The sequence below is a fragment of the Drosophila busckii genome, chromosome 2R, assembly GCF_011750605.1.
Source record: "Drosophila busckii strain San Diego stock center, stock number 13000-0081.31 chromosome 2R, ASM1175060v1, whole genome shotgun sequence".
Classification (NCBI taxonomy): Eukaryota; Metazoa; Arthropoda; class Insecta; order Diptera; family Drosophilidae; genus Drosophila; species Drosophila busckii.
In genome coordinates this window covers 13,811,733-13,827,246 of record NC_046605.1, presented here as the reverse complement: position 1 = coordinate 13,827,246, position 15,514 = coordinate 13,811,733, and positions in this window count along the sequence as shown.

The window sequence follows — 15,514 nt, the reverse complement described above, 5'->3', positions numbered from 1 at the left end:
TAACAGTCTTTTAAGTTCAACTTTATTTTTGTTGAGTAAGCGCATTTCAAAGCTTGAAATTGTTTAAGCTACGCTTAGTGCCCGATTTCTAGCAGCTTAAAACACAAACCAATGCCTTATGATAGCACACCCCACAATAAAATAAATTTCACAGAACTTCATGAACATGCAAAATGTTTATTTAGAAGCTTGCCAGATTTTAATAACTCCCAATTGATTACCTTGCACTGTTTATGCTCAAACCACCCTCGCTGCTAAGACACACACATTTATTAGTTCTGCTGCGGGTTGGTAAAAAAAAAAAAGTTACCCGCGGTCACGGCGCACAAATCGGAAGCAACTGCAGCAGCAACAGCTGCCCCCTCATGCCTTTACACTAACCAACTGCAACTTTAGTAGTTACGTTTTTTTTTTTCGGTTAATTTCGTGACTAGGGACGGGACAGGGGTAATATTTACGCTGCGGGCGGGTTTAAAGTTGCAAGTGTAACAACAACAACAACGAGAACAACTGGAGCAACAAATGAATATCGACGTCCAGTGAATTTAACTGCGTGTCGCGCAGAGTTATTGCCCCGCGGGTTCCGCATGTCCGCGCTCGCCGCCTCGATGTGTCCCAAGTTCCTGTTTATTTGCTTTTAGTATTATTCTGATTCGGTTCGGAATTTGTAGTATATATTTCGTGGTTGCTCTAGCGCCACACACACAACACACAACTCTCTCTGTATTTATTCAACGCTTCGTGGCTGCAATTTTCAAATACTTTCTGTTCATTTCATATGTGTGTGTGTGTTTTTGTGTGTGTGTGTCTGCTTGTGGACGCTGCGGGTGATTAATTTGCTGAAAAACATGAGCTATACAAAATTATGCTTGGTCTTTCATCCACACTTGCCCATGTCTGTGTGTGTGTGTGTGTGTGTGTAGATGAAGGTAATCATTTTGTGATTGGTCTGAGAGTTGCGTACGAGGGTTTTGGGCAGCATGTGTTGATTGCAGTGGGCTAAAGAAGAAATCAAACGGAATCAAAATAAATAAGATTCATGCGCTGAGTTTCCAATTTGAGAAGCAAGCAATGCACACTCTTGCCAAATAGCTCAATTTTCAACAGTTTAAAAGGAAATTTGGAGTTTTATACCCTCAGCTTAATATACATACAATATATTTTTATTTAATAATACATACAGTGTAACTTACAGTACTGCATATAATTGTAAAGATAATAATAAATTTTATAAATTTAGTTGTATAAGCTTAGCTGCTGTTTTTATCTATGAACAACACATCTATTTAAATTTGTTCGAAATCATCATAGAGCTACAATATAAGTCCAAGTATGCTCTCAATTGCAGCTTGTAATTTAACTTACAGATAAATCATAGGAGCAGCAATTGTATAAAAATAGCATATTAGAAGTTGCCTGCGTTTGTTGTTCACAATTTTATAAGTTTGAAGCTGAAACTGTCATAAATTTGTTAGGCCGTATTTATAAGAGTTTATAAGTTTCATCTGCTACTGCTAAGCGTACTTCTATGCAGAATATAAGTTACGTATATTTATTATAATATTCTATTATTAGTTACATTCCTTAGGTATAGGCTTACTTCCATTTTATGCACATCTAATTATAAGTTACATCTTCTATGCATAAATAAAATTATAAGCTAAATTCTACGAATAAGCGCAATATTACGCTGTTTATAAGTAACAGCTTCTACGCACTGCTACAATTTTTATAAGCTGCTTCTTATACGCATAATGTGTCACTCTGCTAAACTTATACTAAGTTTATAAGTGTCAGCTGCTACGCATAAACTGACGCTCTGCTACGCATGAGCATACTTATACTCGCAATATAAGTTGACTTATATTGCTGTGAGTTCGAAAATATAAGTTACGTAGCCAAGACAACAATCAGTTTGACTGCAACACGTAGAAGTTGCATCGAACAACAAAATTTTTTGAATATGCACAAAATGGTTTTTTAGCAATTAATAAACAAATTTAACAAAGAGCGACTGAGCAAGTGAGAGATAGACATAGAGACAGATTAACAGCGTCAAGTTCGGCTTAATAAGTGAGTGGGAATTGGCGCTGGCGATGTTTTTCGCTGCTTTAATATTTATGAAAAAAGAAATGGCAAAAGTCAAAAGTGCGAGCATTGAGCGCTAAGCGCTGAGCGTCGCGCATTGCAAGCCACATAAATATCCACTAAGTCCCATGAAAACTCACACAGTTAAACTCCCATGTGTGCGTGTGTGTATGTGTGTGTGCTACCCTTAAGTGAAAACTGAAGAAGACCAGACAACAACAACAACAACAACAACAAGTCTTTGGTCTCCCCTCTCGTGCTTTGAGTCGCTCTCGGAGCTGTCAAGCGTAAATTCAATAAATATGAATATGAGATCACACACACACGCACACAGAGACAGCGCAGCACACTTGTTGTTACATTTTTCACTCACTTGGACTAACTTGGCCAACAGTCTTCGACTGCTTTGCTGCTCTTGTTGCTGTCATCTTATTTACTTCATATCGAAAATCTTTGTTTGTGCTTATTATTTGTAGCCGCTTGCTCTCCCTCTCTCTCTCTCGCTTTCTTTTGCTTGGCCTTTTGTGCAGCGCTACTGGAATTCGAGGATTGACAATGACAGAGTGCGATTGACTTGGTCATAGGATGAGTTTGATGAAAGTGAAAGAATGTGCAGTGAAAAGTCGCCGTTAAACAATATAAAGTGCTCCATGAACTCCAAAGGTCGCACGAGTCCATTAAGACGGGCCCTTTTCAAATGAATTTATAAACAAACTCTTGATTAGGTCATAACCAAAACTACTCCAAGAGCAAAACACTCGACTGCATAGAAAAATAATTCATGGCACTTTTGATCTGCAAAACTGAAAGTGTGCGGCGTCTGGCAATAAACCCAATGGAGCTATAGCTATCAAATAGCGTCAACGCAATGAAGCTAAAACTTGCCAAAGTGTCGCATTGCATATGTATACATATATATACATATATATATGTATATGTATAAGTGTGTAGCTGTGTGTGGCGCACATTCGTTCAAATCAAATGTGGGCTGAAGCAGCAGCTGGAGCTGGAGCTGGAGCCTGGCAGCGATCTGTGGCCGCTGCTTGTTTATGACTGCGCTGAGTTTGAGTTAATGCAATGTCGCCTTGGCTTTTAGCTGCCTCTTGGCTTAAAAGAACTACTCGGACGCCATACACAAATGAAACAAGCAATGGCAAACTTATGTTGCTGCAGGGTTGTTGTCTGTCTGCCTGCCTGTTTGGCTGGCTGATGAGCGCTAGCCAAGTTAATATAAATAATGGCAGCGCACAATTGCAGGCATAAGGGTGAAAAAGTAAGAGAAAATTGTAGCTGACATCAAAGTGAAATAGATATTTGCAAATTTATAGCACGCGCACACTTTAAGCAGAGAACTTTCTGCTAAGCCAATGACTTTGGTGGGGTTTTTGGGGCAAAAGTTTGACCTCAGCCTCGGCGGCTTTAAAGGCCAAATTTAGTGAAAGGCGCGCTATTGTTGAAAACTTAAGCTTTAAGCAATTCAGCGCACAGCCAAAGGATTTGGCCCACAAAGCAGGCAAAGGGAAAAGCATTGCAGCAAACTTGCAAAGGCCAAGCTGCTCTTGGCCAAGCCAAGCTAAAGTCTAGTAAAGTTTCTCAAACAGTTGCCCCCCAGCACTAAGGACAGGGCTAAAGGGCTAAACTATGCGTACTTTATATGATTTATAAAATGCTTAATAAAAGTTTACATATTGCATATGTGAGTAACTTTTTTAAAATAATACATATATTCTAATATTTAAAATATGTTATTCAAATTGGCTTGAAACAATTCATTGAAAGACATTTATTTTAAATAAAATACGTATGAGCAATGTTGCCAAAACATTTTTTAATTTCAATAAAAAGTGTAACTAATAGCTCTTAATTAGCACTATTGGTGCAGCGCTTGATTTTAAGCAATTGTTTGTTTTCAAGATAATTAAAAAAAACAAGATGCTTTTAAAATGAACAATTCAAACTTTGATTTCAGCGAGACCTGTAGGAATATTTTAATGGGATTAAAATGTTATGTATACCTCTAACATTTGTTTCTGTTTAATTCAATAATATTATGTAGTTTTTTTTTTATTGAATTTTAATTATATTCACACGCAACACTTTTGATGTTAGTAGAAAAGCATTCGAATTTACAGCTGATTATCTTTTTTTCATTTTATTGTATTTTTAAAAACTAATTTAGACACATTTTTAATTTATATCCATAACAATTGTATGCTAGACATTCTTTTTAGTATCAGCTAATATTTTTCAGATTTTGTTTTATTCAATTTAAGTATGCTTAATATTTGCATGCAAAAAAAGACCTTTATTATTATATAAATTTTTTTTTTTTAGATTTAAATTACACACGCTTTCTATTGCAGTTAACTAACAACCAATTTAAAGCTTTGCGTTAAAGCAATACAAAGTTAAAAATAAAAAATTATAATCAAAATAAATTTAAATTTCAAAAGTTTTTAATTAAAGATTTTAATGGTTATTTTTATAAACATATATTGAGTTGCTTAACATAGTCTTAAAGCTTTACCAAAAATATGATTAGTACATTTTATAAGCTATTTTAGTGCTTTTATTAAAATACGCTTAAAAATAATGCATTGCAATAAATTAATTTGTAAAGTTGTTTTTAAAAGATTTTAATAGTTTTTATAAGCATATAAGGAAAGTCTTAAAGCCATAACCAAAAATATGATTAGTAAATTGTAAAATATTTTAATGCCCCTACTTAAAATACGCTTAGAAATAATTCACTACAATATGCTAATGTGTTTATTAAACATTTATAAGATGTGTTTATTTTGGGCATATTAAACGCTTTGATAAGTTTGTTGCTTTAAACCGGACATGTTGCCATTATTGCCTCGTTAAGCAGCCCGGACTGGCTGCCAGAGCCAATTATAGTAGCTTCACTCGCAAGTAAATACGGGCACGTAACTTCCCCAGACCAAACCAAAAAAATAAAAAAAAAAAGTAAAAATTGAAAACAACAACAATGCGAGAGTCTGTGAGCGACAACTAGACATTAAGTAAGGAACCCTTTTGGCTGCGACCAAGGCAACTCTTACCTTTTGGCCAATAAAGCCGCTACTAAGCCCGGTTGACGAGCAAATTTTCAGGGTTACTACAATACAAGTTTTTTACGTTATTGTCGTGGGGGAGTTGCTGCCGCTGGATGCTGCTGCTGACATGCAGTTGTAGAGATGAGAACATTAGAGTTGGCAGAGCCAGGCAGAGACGCATGTCAGACCCAACTCGCAAGTTTTGCAGCCGAGCCAAGCCAAGCCGAGCCGAGCCGCATTTTTTGTTTTTCTTTTATTTTTCAGTTAGAGCTGGAAAACTGCTTGGCCATAAATACGAGGAAAATGCTGTGTATTCAGTTGCCAAATAGAAATCTGTAAATCTGGTAAACAAAGTAAACAATTGCAGCCAGCAAAAAGAAAAAAATGGCTGTAGCTGAAGCAAAGGACGCAGGACATGAAGGCTGTCAGTGGTGGCTTTCGTCTATGCTTCAAGCTATTGTTGGCGCTGTGGTTGTTGTAGGCACAGACCAGAGAGTTATACGTAATGCAGCAGTTTTCATTTCCATTGCTATTTATACGTATTTCCATTTCTATTTCTCTGTCAAACCCCTTGGTTTGCTTTTCTTTTGCCTTTACTGCTGTTTAAAGCTGGGGCTTTGCTAATTTATCGTCAGCCGCATATACAAATATATATATATATCTATAGCATTGCTATATGTGTATGAAAAAAAAGTAAATATTTTATTACGCACATTTATGACGCACTTTGGCGCAGCGCTGGCGAAAAACTTTTGGGACACAAAACTGCCAAGTGGAACTATTAAAGCTGTAAAAAAGTTTCCCAAAAAACACACACACAGACACACACACACACACATGCATACACATGGCAGCTGGGAAAGCCCCAGGCATATAGCGGGTGTGTGAGCGAGAGCGCAAGCGAGAGAGCGAGCGCGAGTTAGAGAGCACACAAACATGCGGCTGGCGTTGTCAGCAGTCGCAGTCGCATCGTCGTCGTCGTCGTCATTTTGACCGGAAATGCGCAGTTTTTAGTGAAGTGCATGCCATTTTGAATTGCCAGCACACAGAGGCAACCACACACACACACACACATACACAGACAGCTGGATGCATAAACACACACATACACACACACACACATACTTGCTTGCTAACCATTCGCGTTTGTCAACACAGTTCGCGCACTTTGGCTAAAAACAAAACGAATGGGCAAACCTCTGCCGCTCTCTTCCACTCCCACTCTCTCTCTCCCTCTATCTCGCACCCCCCACGCATCATCATCAAATGCTTGCTCACTGCATGCTGCTGCACTCAGTTGGTCAATATGGCCGTTTTTCTTTGCCATTTTGCTTCGCTTGTTGTTTTTGTAAGTTGTCGCGAACACTGTAAATTTTTGTTGATTTTTTTAGAGATGCGCACGTGACTGTGCATATTAAAGCGATAGATAGATAGTCAATTGAAAGCAGTTAAGGCATTCGGTTTTTATTGCTTTTATGACTTGGCTGCTTAAGCACTTAAGCTGCGAGATTTGCTATCTTTAATCTCGAAATTGAAGCTAAGACATTGGAATGCATTCAACTGGAAAATAAGCAATTTCTTTGCGTTTTCCGTTTAAAGCATATGAGCAAATTATATCTCAAACTAATTTAAAAAGCTTTAGAATTTATAAAAGTGACAAAACAACGTTTAAACAGCAATTGCAATTATATGAGATATGAGTTAAATAAAATTAAGCACAAACCAAAATTTATTAAAAGATTGAGAGAACATTCAAACATTTGCTTAAATAAATAAATAATAAAAGTATTAAAATAGCATAAAATATAAATCAGCCATATATTGTAACTTTTATTTTAAATGTACATTATATAAAGAATAAAAGTTATATAAAAGTATAAAAGTAATTAATAAAAGTGCTTAAATTTTTATTGTAAAGCTTGAGGATACAATTGAATTTGATTGTTGCTTTTCTTAATACAGATATTACAGATTCTATATATTTTCTATAATCTTTGACTATACTAAACTTATATTTTTTAATTTCTTCTTAAGTTTTGAATTTAGCTTAAACTTTCTTTAACTTCATAACCGCAAGTTATTCCTTTTTAAATTTACGATATTTTATATAAAGAATAAAATTTATATAAAAGTAATTAGTAAAAGCGTTTAAGTTTTTATTGTAAAGGTTGGGCATAAAATTGAATCCAAATATTATAAATTCTATATATTTTCTATGTTCTTTGACTATACTAAACTTATAGTTCTTAATTTCTACTCGAATTTAGCTTTAACTTTCTTTAACTTGTCATAACCGCAAGTTATTCCCTTCACGCTTCCATCCTTAATGCACTGGTCAGTGAACCTATCGAACATATGTATGTGTGTGTGTATGTGTGTCAACTGTAAACTGGGAAAACAGAGCTCTGACTGTCACCGCTTCTATATTCTATGCAAGCTCTGCTCCCCTCCCCTCTCCGTTCGCTCTAAACTCTGCCTGGCTGTCGTCTCTTGTTTGCTGTTGTTGCAACTCTAGTCGCAATGCTTATATCGACATTTCCGTTTAGGATTCATTTTGTTGCACAGCCGTTAGTTGTTGGCCCTTCATCTTTTTTCTTTTTGTGTTTTTTTGGCGATTGTGTGTGTTTGTTTATTGCATTTTGACCCAGGGATAATTTTCACTTTGCACTCTTCTTTTTGTTTTTTAACTACAAATCTGCTGTGGCTCTGTTTTAGCTTTTGTTGTTGCCCATTGCATGGGCTATTATTGCAAAATGTTTTGGTAAAAAGCTAGTTAGCAAAACAAAACAAATTCACTTAACAGCTGCTGCTTCTGCTGCTGCTGTCGTTGTTGCTGTTGCCCCCAGGCTGGGGGCAATTTACTGTGAAATCATATTGATAATAATTTAAAAGGCAAAAGTACAAACAAATCAGTCAAAATAACAAACATTGGGGCTCGATAATTGGCATTAAATTTAATTAAAATAAACAATGCTATAGAAATTGCTTAAATACTTAAGTTAAAAAATATGTATGGCGAAATATTTATAAATAAATGCAAGCAGCCCAGCTACAAAAATGTGCACAACAAAGGAAAATCCGTTTATTTCATTTAAGCACATCAATTAGATATATTTTCCAATAAGGTGGAAAAGCAAAATAGACAAGAAAATTCATGAAATTGTTGGAAAATCAACAGCGCACTCACGCTCACGCTCACGCTCACGCTCACTGGCAAGCGGAAAAATCAACAGAAAGCAGCGAACGCGCTGTCCAAAAACAAAGTTAATGCCAACGGCTTAAGAGGGGGGCGAACTGGGAGTGGCAGTGGCAGTGGCAGTTGCAGTTGCAAGCAGCAGCGCAGTGCGGCAGCTTATTAAAAACTACTTGTTAAGTTTGTTGTTTTCGCTTTTGTTTTGTTTTTTGCTTTTGTGCTATTGTGCGCGGGTTCTTTTTATTTTTATTGTTGTTGGCCTGGCTCACAAAATTGGCGTTAGCGGATAGAAAATGCATAAAGCTAAAATGTTGGCGGGGCGCACTCGAACGAGCTACAAAATTGCAGCATAATTGCAACAACAATCTTTTTAAGTATTTCTATTGATGTTGCTGGACGCAGACGGACGGACAGACATGTAGGCAACTGGGCATGGCTGGATTTATTGACATGTGCAAGTTGTGATTAACTTTTAATTGAAAATAAATGAAGCTTGTTTGTGGGCTTAATGTTAAGCCAAGTGAAGTCCTGCAAAGTTTTAAAAGTTGCAAAAGTTTAGAACTGTAAGAAATATAGAAAATACATAAAGTACTTTGACCTATTGTACTTTGTTATTATTTGCTTAAGAGCAGCATTTCTAATTTTTTTTGTATTTAAATGTATTTAATCTTCTTAATTTTATGAATAGAAAATTTATAATGCATAAATAAACGTATTTAGACAAGCGGCTTAATTTATTTTTTTAGCACGACAAATAAATTTTTTTTGCTCTAAATGGATTTAGACATGTAGTGCAAATTTTAATTTAATTTAGACACAGTGGTATGAAACAATAAACGAATTAAAACTGTTTATTTTTTAAATCAGTTCTGCTCTTTAGCACTAAAAATAATTTAGCAGTAATCTTTTATCTCATAAATTTAGTGATATTTTGTTTATTTAATGTTAACTATGAAAAGTCGAATGGTAAAAGAAAATGATTGCCAAAAATATTTAAAATTAAATTTAAATTTAAATAAGTTTTTGTGTTCCTTTAAATTTTGATAAGCTTATAGATTGGGAGTGTTAAACAAAGCCGACATTCGTTGCAAGGATTGGGGATTAGTATTAATTTTTAATATGTAAAAAGTTAAACAGTCGATGGTAAGAAAAAATGGTTACAAAAAATATTTAAAATTCAATTTAAACAAGTTTTTGTTGTTCTTTAAATTTGATAAGCTTATAGATTGGGAGACCCAACATTCGTTGCAAGGATTGGGGGAAATCAATAAACCCAAACAGGTCTGGGTTAGTGTTGATTATTAAAAGTTAATAAAGTTAAAATAAATCGCTTACTAAGAGCTCTGCGGCAATTGCAGCCTAACTAAATATGTGGATTACTTAAATCATTCAAAACTGAAATGTTTTCCCTGTAGGTTGTACCCTCTTAACCCATAACAATTTCTTAAGTTCTAAAATACGCAGAAGTCTACAATTTAGGAATAAAAGTAAGGTTATGTGTTCTACTTTTGGGGGTGACTTAGGAGTTATCATCAATTTAAAATCAAACAGGTCCCCAGCGTAAAATAAAAAAAATTTCTCAGCATTTGCATAAAATATTGTAACCAGCCCTTTCTCTAGCTTTTTGCTATGTGCAGAACAATAATATCATGCCCAATCAAAAGTTGTGCCACATTCAACATTTTACAACAAAACATGCTGTAAATATTTGAAAAGCTTTATGTTTCAAATGAAAATGAGAAGAGCTATGCCAAGAATTGCTTTGAAAATTCGATTTAAAATGTTTCATTTCCAGGAATTTCAACTGAAGGCGATTACAGCTGAAAATTTGTTACCGCTTAAGATTTCAATAGCTTTGGTAAATGAATAATGCTTACTAGCTTATTTGCATTTATTAATGGCTTTGGCTGCTGCTCTTAATAATTTCCCAGCTACTTAAGATTACAAGTGTGAAGCTTACGCTGCGCATGAGATTTGCTCAATCATTTACATGTGTAGACAAACTAATGTGACAGAGACACAGACAGAGCGAGGATTTGGTTTGGTGGCCACTTTCCCAGGTGTATTAGCAGTTGGGAAGGTGTAAGCAACGTACGAGGCATAGACAATAATCATGGTAATTAACATGCAAACGAAATTATGAACGAGAGCAAAGGTAAACAGTCGGAGCTCAATGAAATAGCATTGTGGAGAGACCCAAAGTGCTGGCTGTGTGCAATGTTTAAATAAACATGACACACAATGTGGCTGAGAAAACCCCCGAAAAGTAGAAAAAGAAACCCACACACACATGTGAGGAAAGTAGCAGCAGCAGCAGCAGCAGCTAGAAGTCAAGACGTGATGCGACAGATGCAATGGGCTATTGGCATTGTCATCATCATGCGGCTAAAGCGGGGGGCAATGATTGGCAAAGAGTCGAGGCGTAGCCTTTTGCGTGCGTGTCTGTGTGAACGCGTTAATTAAGCAAAGTGAGCGAGACACACGTACAGCTGAAGTCTCTAGGTGTGTGTGTGTGAGGCTGCATTCAAATGAAATGATGCACAGACAGCCAAAGGTTAAGGCAAAGGCATTTGTTAGGGGTTGTCTACCTGCAACAGCAACAGCGTCTCAGCTTCAGTTACTTTTATTTGACTGTGTGTGTGTGTGTGAAATGAAAAGAAAAAGTAGCAAAAATGCATTGAAGCGTAAGGCAGTGATAATCACGGCAAGGCGACGCCTCAACACGTAATGTCAAATGCCAGGACAGCCAGCCAGCCAGCCAGCCAGCCAGGAGCAGCAGCAGCCATTGTCATTGCTAGCCAGCGAAATTGCACGATAATCACAGCAACTTGAGCTCTCAAGTGTAGACAGTTTGCTGGGGCCTTGGTGTCTGTTTATGCGTGGTAAGCCAATTTTGATATGAAACGCTAACCAACAACAACAGAAAAAATATGACAAAAAGCGAAAATTCTTTTTTATGAAGCCAAAGGCGTTGGCATTGTCAAAGTGCATGCAAAGTCACAAGGACGAATGTCGGCGACACTGTAATGACATTCTTTGGTTCTGAGTTTGCATAGCTCACAGTTTATTGTTATATATAGTACTTGTTGTTGTTGCTTTTTGTACCTGTCTGCATTGAAAGCGAAAAGGTGCTTCTGCTTAATTGTGTTGACTGCAAAGCACTTTAAGCTTAATTCCTGCATGCATTTTAAATTCTCTCTGCTCTGTTATAAAATTGTCTGACAATACTAAATCCATGTTTAAGAATTTCGTAGTGAAAGCAGCTTAGTCAAGCTGATGTGGCAATTAATTTGCTTACTTGGCAAAATGCAGTCAATATGAAAAATCTTAAAAGTGCTTAAGTCTTAAGTTACTGACATTTTGTTTTGCTGTGCATTTTTACAAAAGTTTGAAGCCTGACAATGAATTTTATTTATTTTATTTCATTTGCAGACATAACACTTTTCAATAAGTCAAAGATTAAAAGTGCTGTTGAGGTTTAATTTTAAAATACATTTAGCTTTGGTTTGAGTGTTTTGTTTTTTGTAATTATGTTTGAGCTAAGCCATAAAATACATGGCATGGGTAAATCACTTCTGGGAAATAAGGTTATGGCTGAAATTGCATTGGGTCAAAGGTAGCGCTAAAAGGTTTTAACATGAAATCAATACAGCGTGTTAACTAAGATTTTTTGCATTAAACAATGCAAATAGATTGTTTAGATTTGAGTTGCATAATTCAGTTAACAAATATTTCATTTATCTGCAGTTTGGGTCTTAATATTTATGTGAATTTCAAAATCAACGTATTACACCTATGCAATAATTCCAAATGCTTATGTCAGACTTATAATAATATTTAAATGCCTATTTGTCAACATTAATGTCAGAGAAATATTTAATTTTGCATTGCTTAGCAGACATAAAGCTGCTATCTTGACTCTTGGCTTTCAACTCGCTCTTAAGCTTTATTTCTTAGAAATAAAGGGGAAAATAGAATTCAATTTATAAACGTGTCAGACTGAGTTCGTTTCCCGAGAGGGCTGAGTGTACTATAAAAAGCAAACGAATTAATTTTATTCAAATTGTTTTCAGCGCTTAGGAAATCTATAAAACGATGTCCAGAGCGCACACATTATCCGCTTAGCTGTTAAGACCTACCTCAAAGTACAAATTTGGAACGCCTACAATGGCATTATACAGATACAAATGTGCGTGTGTGTGTGTGTGTGTGGGTGGGCAGTGGGCGTTGGTATCTATGACAAGTTCAATATTATAATTTGTTTACGAACTTTCGCCGGCATTAAAAAGAAACGATAAAAAGGGAAATGCAAAGGCGCAGGCAACGAAGGAGGCATAAAAATTTTGCCGCGCTTTCGTTAGCGATAAAAAGCGTTAGAAAGGACAACAGGGCCGCCCTTGGAACAGTGGAATAAGAAATATGCACAATGCCCGCAAACGAAACTCAATTTTTGTGAAATAAAATCAAATTTAAATAATACAATAGGGGAAACCCTAAACGCCAAAGCAAACCAGCAAAGTAATAACAACAACAAGGAGAGCAACAACAAGTGAAGGAACAAATCGTAGGCAAAGCTGTGAGCGCGACAAGAGCAACAAGGACATCATCAAGTATATCGCTGCTTATTTATCTTTATCGCAATTCGTTGTCTGCCGTCCAAGTCCTTGCGTTTGCTGCTGCTGCTGCGGGCGTCTTTTTGATATAATGGTTATAGAAATAAGTGGCAAGAGGAAGAGATCTCATGCCTTTGGGGTGCTGCTGCGCCGAGTCAAAGACGACATCAATATTATTGCCATAAGTTTCATATTTGCAGGCTTTAGATGCCGTTTAAAATTTCCACTGGCGTAACGTATCTGCCAAACGTTTCTATACAACAAGCCAGCACAAAAAAGGAGAAAATTGTGGCGGGCAGTTTGTTTTTCATTTCGCTGTGGCTTCGTTTACTTTTGCCACACACACACACACACATATAATTCTGCTATATATATTTTATATATATATAGTACACAAGCAAGCAGCTATAAAGCATAATTTTTTATTGATTTATTTTTGGCTTACAGTCTTAACCCCCAATCCCAATCCCACTCCCAACTTCAGCGCCAGCTACAATTTGTAATGGAAAAAATGTTTGGTGTATTATGTCTGTATGTGTGCGTATGTGTGTGTGTGTGTGTGTGTAATGCAGGCAAAATCAAACGTAGACAAGTGAAAATTTGAAACGATTTACGCGCAATTTACGGAAATTGCAGTGGGGCATATCAAATTGACAAGGATGCGGCGGCGGCGGGCACAAAGGACGTCAGTAAGCCATGAAAAATGTAATGCTGAAGCAAAACTAATAGCCAAGCATAAAATGGCAGTTCAACTTTGAAATGAGTTTGTTGAAATTCTGCCAGCCAAAGTATTTGCATTTAATTACGCAGTATTTTATCACAAATTCATCTATTGAACTGTAATATTATTTATTGCCAGTCTTAGTTTCGCTCAAAAACGCGCGTTACTCCACACTCCCCGTACGTACCAGTGTGCACAGTGGGACACATGAAAAATGCAAATATTATAGAGAAATGTCGGCTCATTGCAGAAATGTAAAAATTAGTAATTAGTAGTAAAAATATATACTAAGCATTCTAAGTTGGCTTAACGCTCGGTCAGCATTTGCTTTACTAGTTAAAAAAAACTATAAGGGTGTTTTTTTTACTAATGTTATAATTTTTATTATGCACTTAGTTTAGACCATAACTTAAATTCTGTAATTAAGTTTAATTGAAAAAGTAAATGTTTAATTGAAAAGTAAAAAAAAATATGAGTAAAAATAATGAGTAAAATATGATTAATATATAGAGATATTGAAATCTAATCTGTTGAAATTTTTAATATTAGAGCTATCAGATATTTAATACAAAATATGCAAAACATTTCTTTTTGGTCAATGTTGTTAACTCATCTTAATCTGATCCATTATGCAAAATCAAGTGAATAAACAATTGAAGTAATAAATCTTTTAAGAGTCTAACATATATAAAATAATGCATATTTTATGCTTGATATGCAATGATGATGATGATGAGCATTGAATAAAAAATAATATCAACTAATATGAATAAATAAATTAAATATAATATTTATACTTTAAGCTTTTGTGATCATTTTAATTTTCAGAAATTTGAAATCAGTTTTGTTTTGTGGAATAAAGACTAAAATTAGATTGTTGTGTAGCTCCAGTTATCGCTCTATCGATAACAGAATAATCAACGTGATCACAGCTTCGCTTTAATTGTTGAGTAATTATAAAGTTAAGGTCAGAATTAATTTAATGCACTAATTGAGCAGGCTAATTAATGAATAAGAACAAAGCTCAAATCAGGCTTAAAAATCAACAGGTCACTTTTGTAATTACCTCTGACTTGCCTAACCAAGGAATGAAAAAGGTTTACAAGACATTTTGTCAGAAGTTCAAATGCGCTGGAATGGAAAAGCGTCGAGTTCAGCTTGTGGTCGAGACTACAACTTACCCTGGAGCTTATAGTACTTGCCATTTTTATTAAATTTTATAAACACTAAAAATTAATCCCATGCCGCGCTGTAATTAAAATCTTTTGCTGCGCATAAAAAAAACGCAATTAAAAATTTAGCTTTAGCTTTGAGCCCTTAGCTTAGGCCTGGCTACTGCCAAATGTAATTGTATTTATTTTGAACAATTTCGTAATCAAAGTTAGCCAAGCAAACAATCAACATTACTTTGACCAAAATGTACCTAGCTGGAAATAATTTAAAAAGAGAGCGCAAAAAAGTAAAAATAAAAATAAAGGCTAAAATTAAGTGCGTTCGCACGATAGCGGGCAGAAGAAAAAAATATATAGCGCCAAATTAATGAAAAGCGCAAATAACAAGAAAACAGCAACAACAACAACGGCAACAAAAGTGAACTGTGAATTTAAAGCGGCGTAAAAAAAAGTGTGTGACAGCGCAGGCAAAAAAAAAAAAAAAAAAAGATGGAATAAAACTCTTTGAAATTAAATTTCGAAATGCAAAAGACAAGCAGACAAACGTAATGCTGAAGCAAATGCTAAAATGAAAGCCAGGGCTGGAAGGTTGGTTACAAATTCCGGAAAACGCAAATATTACTGCTGGAAGAAGAATGAAAAGAAATTCGCATTAAATAAGTAATAAA